Raw genomic sequence first — 7,643 nt, 5'->3', positions numbered from 1 at the left:
ATGTTCAAAAGTAGCAGTAAAGTAGTGCTGTCCATTATTTATTTACCGACTGCGCTGAGTTTGTCTCCTTTTTCAGGCGTGCGTGTTTTTCGATTTCGATTTCATGCATTTCATGTTTTATATTATAGGGGATACCTACGTGATACGACGGATTTTGCTTGAATTGTGGAGAAGATAGGTGATTATTGATTGCTTTCCGTTTTTTTCGTGCCTACACAGTCTACGTTCTCTTACAAGAATATAATTTATCGAAGGTGTAATTTTCCAACAAGGTAGGTAGGTACCTTTGCGGGTGTTTCTAGCTGAGGCTCGCTCTAGAAGCCTGCGATTACAGTAGAATTCGCTTAATAAATCCTCTGATAATAAATCCAACCGCTTGTTGTGATGCTTGAGCTGTTCAAAGATTTTCTCCATAGACACCCATGGTTGATAAATTCGCGTAATAAATCCACGCACTCCGCTTAATAAAGCTACTTGGGAGTTTCAAAGTCCGTAGTGTAAGTGACTTATCCGGTATCAGTTTGGCAAACTAGGGTCGGAAACACGGAGGTCCCCAAGCGTTTTCGTTTTAATTATATGAATCCAATTAGTATCACAACATGCTATAATCCAACTATCTAACATTCCCTGCCAGTAAAATGCAACAGCTTACCATTTAAAGCTGGCAAAATTGACCCCAAAACACCACATACCTCACCCCTCGCAACCGACGCTGACGCCATGCTGGTTACGGCGGATGAACACAATTTATAAACAATCAAGGCTGCAAAAATATCAGATGCGTTTCGCGTGCACAATTTTTTATCGCAGCCAGAAATGACAAACAATACCAAGGTTCTCAAATGGTTATGTCTAAAGCGCGGACAACTTTAAATTTGAGAAAAGCGATTATTACTCGATGAAATCCAAAGAGGTGTCCTAACCTAACCTAACCTAACTTAACCTAACCTAACCTACTGATTTTTGCCTACCGAGCTTAAAGAAACCTAACCTAACCTACTGATTTTGCCTACCAGGCATAAAGAAACCTAACCTAACCTAACCTAACCTAACCTACTGATTCTTGCCTACCGGGAATCCTAACCTAACCTAACCTAACCTAACCTAACCTAACCTAACCTAACCTAACCTAACCTAACCTACTGATTTTTGCCTACCGAGCTTAAGAAACCTAACCTAACCTACTGATTTTTGCCTACCAGGCATTAAGAAACCTAGCCTAACCTAACCTAACCTAACCTAACCTACTGATTCTTGCCTACCGGGAATCCTAACCTAACCTAACCTAACCTAACCTAACCTAACCTACTGATTTTTGCCTACCGGATAAGGAAATAGTTACTCGCAGGAATAGATTGCAGGCAATAGTAAATCAAATATTTTCAGGTTAAGTGGTCATGCATCAGGCTTCAGGCCTTCGGCCTGAAGCCAGATACATAACCATTTAACCTAAAAATATTTGATTTACTATTGCCTGTAATCTCTCCTAAGGCATTGCCTTCGGCACTGCACTGCTTCGCCACGAGTTGGCCACAGACGAAAACATGTACAGTACAGGTGAAGAAATGTTGGACGAAAATGAAAATATGTACAGACAAAAAAATGCACGGACCAAAAAACGAAAATAAAGAAAATGCACGAACGAAAATATTTACGAACGAAACATTTCTGAAGACTTTTTCAGAAAAGTCGCTATCATTCGTCGACAGATCTGGCGCATCTTGTGAGGCGCTTTACCAAAAAAGAATTAAATATTAAAAATACAGAACCGTAAATCCAAAATTATTTGTGTATGTCTATCACTTTTTCATAAAAATAGTACCCCCCCCCCCCCCACCCAAAACCCCGGTTTCCCACAGTTCCCCTAGTGTGTTGGGTTTTATGAAGATACTACATTTCTGCGTAATGGTATTTAACAACAATTGACATGTTGACAACAGACCGTCGTGCCGGTGCGGCTCCACCGAGATCGTGGTAAGAATACGATTAGTTAGCTTTTGGTCTTAAAATTATCGATCAGATAACTGGAAACCACATTATTCTTACTAAACATGAGTTTCTCTATAGAATGATGTCTATATTATAGGGATCAACTAATTTTGAAGCGGGGACCTCCATGTGTACCGCCCAAACTAGACTTCTGGGCCCTGTTTCACTGGTGATAGCAGCATGCTGCTATTCCATTTTGCGAGCTGACATCACACTTCTGGTAGTGTTGGAGCCTGGAGGAATAGGCTTGTTGACGTCTCCATGGAAACCCAATTTGACACGTGTAATAGCAGCGTGCTGCTATAAAGCTGCTATCACCGGTGAAACAGGACCCTGGAATCAAAATATGGAGGCATCAAAAAATTGATTCTGGTGGGAGGAGCCATGACCAAATATGGGCATGGAATCAATTTTTTTTATTCCATTGGGTACACTTTTGACTTCAAATGTATCATTATGGTTGAAAAAAGGCCCATGACGGAGAGATTTTTCTTTAAATAGGTAGAAAAATATGTTAGGTATGCAAAAAGTGATACTTCAAAACTAAGAAATTGTCGCTTTGGTCTTGTGAATGGGAAAAAGACAGAGCCACTGTCCATCACATAAAAGCTGAGCCTGTGGTGGAGACTCATGTCACTTTCATTGGAATAAGTAAGGCAATTAGGAATGCTAGCCTATATGCTTATATTTCACAGGAACGGAACGTGCAGCTGCAGTACATGCTTTTTAACCCTCGCCCTGGCAGGGGGGGGGGTCGATGCGACCCCCCCCTAAGGTTTTTCGAAGATAGCGTAAAAACGGCGGCGCGCAGCGCCGCCAAATTTGGCACAGCCTATGGGGCAACCTTTTTACATATGACCTGAAAATTTCAGGTCCGGGTGACCTTGGGTCAGGTCACCAGGTCAGAAAAACCAGTACAAGGTCATGGTCAAATTTCAATTTTCTTTTTGCACCTGTCCAACTCACATTTTTTGACTGATTTCCTTCAAACTTTCAGGATGTGCTAAGTTCTTCGAGTTGTATAACATATATTCCGGCTTTTTTGAGGTCACTGACCTGAGGTCAGTTAGAGGTCATTACGTCGTAATGTTAAGCCTATGGGAAAATACTAAATTCGGAAAATACTGGAGATATCCGCTTCGTTCTATCACTTTTGTGCTTTGAAACCACGGTACTTAACAGCAGGTCACTTGGTGCTTCTTTGTTTGGTGTACTTATCCATGGGTCAGGTCAAATGAGGTCAACTGAGGTCAAATGACGTTTTTGCCAATAACTTGGCACATAATGACGCTAGAGCTTAAAAAATGGTATCATTGTGTTCCTGGTGATCAGCCGAATCGAATGATATGCGATATGATGCAATTTGGTTAACCCGCGCCGGGCCGGTGCTCTGAAATTCCGCGCCGGGCCGCGGGGGGGTGTTTGAACACCCCCCCTTCTAACTCGGCTCCTGGGCCACGTAGCGACACGCGGTAAGCGGCAATCGAAAGAACGTCAAAAATAAGGACGAAAACACTTCAGTCATTTTTTGGGTCAGGTCAAAGGTCAGGTCACCAGAGGTCACCAAAGGTAAAATGTTGACTATTTCAACATTTTGGAAACTGCCAACGGCTATCTCGGGAACCGACAGAGCTACAGCGCCGCAAAAAAGCGCATTCGATAGCCCTTTTACAGACCTTTCTGAATAATGTTCTCAGATTTGACCTCAGGTCAACGGTTTAGCCTCCAGAGGTCGAAAACTCCAAAAATAGCCGTTTTTACGAAAAACGTTTTTTCGGCAATAACTTTTGACTCAAAAAAGCTATCACATTACTTTTGCCAGCATCGTGTTTCTCTCGTCGAGACGCGTCGAATGAACTATAATTTGACCTTGAAAGGTCAACTTGAAAATTTGACCTCAGGTCAAGGTCATGACCTGACCGGAAAAGGTCATGTTGCATATCAGTCGATCCGCAACGTCGAGCCGAACACATCTAAGGCGTTTTCAGCGCTCTAGCACGCCTCTATCAGAAGTTATCATCGAAAAACTGTTAGATTCTGTTCGTGACCTGAGATGACCTCGGGGACATAACGAGGGGTCACAGTTGCCATTTTCTGGTTCAGTGTGTCTATTTTACCTACATCTCGATGTTTGAGAGTGTCTAGAATAGCGTTCGTGCAAAACAGGCGCTTTTCAATTTTCTCCCATTGACTTATAATGGAGAGGCCGCAAAATTGACCTGACCTTAGGTCACCGATATCAAAATTCCGAGATATACATTTTATAGATAGTGTTGCTCTTATCAATCGTTGAAAGTTTCAAGGCAATCGTTCAGTCGGTGTAGCTATGACGAGCATTCTAATTTTTTCTGAGGTGAGGTCACTTGGCGTGACCTGGTGACCTGACCTAAGGTGACCTGGGTCTGAAATTTTCACAACATGTGCGGAAAAGATGCACAAACAGGTGTGCCAAAAACGGCGGCGCTCCGCGCCGCCGTTTTTGAGATATCTGCGAAAAACCGCAAGGGGGGTGTTCAAACACCCCCTCCCCCGGCCCGGCGCGGGTTAACTTGAACTTAATTTATTAATTTAAGTTTACTTAAAATTTAAGAAAAACTTTAAGTACACTTAAGCAAGCTAAAAAGTATATTATTCGACGCGCCTTGACGTGCTGAGTTCACTGGTGCTTTTCTTTTTGCTCTATCTTAATTAGATCAAAAGTTATAAGCGAAAAACTTTTGACCTGTTTTTAGCGAAATTTTTACATTTATACCCCCCAAAACCCCCTTCAATATTGACCTAGAGCAACCAAATTTGCACAGGGGCGAGAACTCCAGGGGGCCCACCTACCTACCAAATTTGGTTTTTCTAGGTGCCATAGGAGCCAATCGCGAGGGGGGGGGGGTCGCATCGAGCCCCCCCCCCCCCTGCCAGGCCGTGTTATGAAAAATGCCCTGCCAGGGCGAGGGTTAATGAAAACAGCTGACTTTGATAAAGGCACTGCTTAATAAATTCAAAACACCTTGTCACCATGGTCGATTTATTAAGCGGATTCCACTGTCGTTGCAGTTATTTTAAAAGGTGACTTATGATACGATGAAGTACAAGCATTGCCCCTGACACAGGCGCGTAACCACCACTGGGGACACTGGGGACCGGTCCCCAGTAACTTTTGGGTTACTGGGGACCGTCCCCAGTAAAACCGACGGCCTCCTCAATTTGCCTAGCCAAATATTGTTTCTAGATCGACGTGAAGAGTGAAATGTAGGCAACGGAAGACATTTTAAGAATGTCTTTCGACAATACATACATTTTTACGTTCATATTTAGACTTTGTGTTTGCCAACAACACAAGTTCCCTGTATAACACCTAAAATACAAAGGAACCGAAGTTAACCGACAGATCGATTTAATATATTTTTTGGATATACCGGGATTATCACAAAAGTCGGACCAATTTCTTTTGCGGGATAGTGGACTGGAAGCAATATTTAAACAAAACAAATGCACATGAAAAGAAAGCAAATTTTTAGGAGATTTATATGTTACCATACTTGTTGAGTTTAAAAAATGAGACAGTGGTCTAAGACGCAATAGCAAACTCAAAGAAAATCTACTTTCAGAATAAGTCAGTCGTTTCAACACAATGGAACTTCCGCAATCTTTTTTTTTGCAAAGTGAGCACCATCTTGAAATGCTATTTTCCACATGGTTGAAAGTTTCTGGCTCGAGGAAATGTTAACTGCGGGTTCAAAGAACATAGCGGCGGCCGCAAACCCAATCAAAGAAGCCCGGTGAACGTCGCTCGTGTGAGAGATGCGCTACCCAGCTGTCAACGGTCAGCGATACCGGATGACCCTGACAAATTTTGGAGTGTCCTGCAGACCACAATGGGCAGCGATCCTGAACCACTCAAATGCCAATAGTTCCAGCTAGACGTTTCCACGGCCAATACCGCCAAAGAAGACCGGGAGTGGCTGCAGGAGCGCTCCGGGCAGCGTGTGACTTCGAGGTTTGAGACACATCCGTGACCAGCGAGCTCCCCGGACTTGCCCCACCGGACTTTTTCCTGTAGGACCACCTCAAGTCCCAGGTGTACCGAAACCACCCAAGAAGTCCCAAAGACCTGAAGGGTGCAATGAGGTCGGCGGTACGCAGCCTGCCATCTTCCGTGTGCCATGCTGCAACAGAGGCCGTGCTGCACGGGGCTTAACTGTGCATCAAGCGAAACGGGTGTCATCTCGAACAGGTCCGGCGCGGCTCAGTAAGGCGATCGCCGACGGTCAAAATCCCCTGAAACAAAATAGGTATTTTTAACTAGGCTTTCAAGTGATACTTAATTTATTTTTGTAACACCGACACACCCTAAAATATATTAGTTATAAATTCGTCCGACTTTTGTGAGGAGCCCGGATTTTATTCGTAACAATTTTCCACCCACCCTACGTATTTTGCCCCACATCTAAAATATAATATTCGATCTTAGCAGCCCTCTATGTGGTCCCCAGTAAATTCAAACTCGTGGTTACGCGCCTGCGGCCTGACATCATGTGTGGTAGGTTTGTGGCGGTAGTGTTACCTTGCGGCTATTTGTGGGGGTCGTATTACCTACTTTGACATACATATTCTTTTTTGGACGAACCAATAATAACCAATAATAACATGACACACGAGGGTCCACATCTTAGATTGGGTTAATCATATTACCTTTTCAGTATGCATGTTCCACCTAGTTTGGCGACAATCGATAGTTTGTTGGCTCACCGGTTTCACTCTGTGTCCGACAGCCAGTAGCAGCAGCCAGTAACAGCAGCCGACATGGACCAAAAGGAGCAAACGCAGGCGCGCGTCACCATCTACATCTGCGGCGACTGCAACGAGGAGAACGAGATCCGCGCCCGCGACCCCATCCGGTGCCGCGAGTGCGGCTACCGCATCCTCTACAAGAAGCGCACCAGCCGACTGGTGGTGCTCGACGCCCGCTGACGGCTGGCGCGCCGCGGCGTGGTCACCCCAGTTCTCGGGATGCCGTGTCCTCCCGGCAAGAAGGTGGTGTGATTCTTTGTCATTGATGATGGCGAGAACGGCGGCGGCTTTCACCAGGGCACGTCGGGAAATGAAGTGAAGAACTTCTCGGTTTACTGTGCTGATATCGTTACGTGGAAGCAGGAACAGGAGATTCCTGTTTGATCAGCAATGATGGCCTGATTACTAAGAGGTGAAGTGTTGGCTTCTCGGTAGTGCGGTCGTCTCAGATAAAACTCAGTAGGTACCAACACGCTCGGGGAAGTTGTACCGATCATCTGGGGAGAGACAGCGAGAAGTCCTTTTTTGTGCGATGATCATCACTTGACGTCATTAAATATACCATCGTCATATTTGAACGTGTTTCACGCGATGCTGCTGTCTAGTGGATATCAGTCAAACTAAATGCGACGGACTACGCGATCAGCACACAATGGTAGTCGTCTGATTCACCGGGTCACTTATCACTTAGCATACAGATCGCGCATTGTTTCTGCTTCAAGCGTGAAACATATAATCACATCAGTTTCAATGTCCTGGCCCAGGTCCTTGGTGGCAAATCCGTAACAGCTATTTGCGCCTATGGGGATTTGCTCGCCTCTGGTCCATTCAACAGCAAATTGGCACCAACAGCAGCCCACATTGAAACA

Source organism: Amphibalanus amphitrite, unplaced genomic scaffold (assembly GCF_019059575.1).
Source record: "Amphibalanus amphitrite isolate SeventyFive unplaced genomic scaffold, NRLGWU_Aamphi_draft 000014F_arrow, whole genome shotgun sequence".
Taxonomy (NCBI): Eukaryota; Metazoa; Arthropoda; class Thecostraca; order Balanomorpha; family Balanidae; genus Amphibalanus; species Amphibalanus amphitrite.
This window is presented reverse-complemented; position numbering follows the sequence as displayed.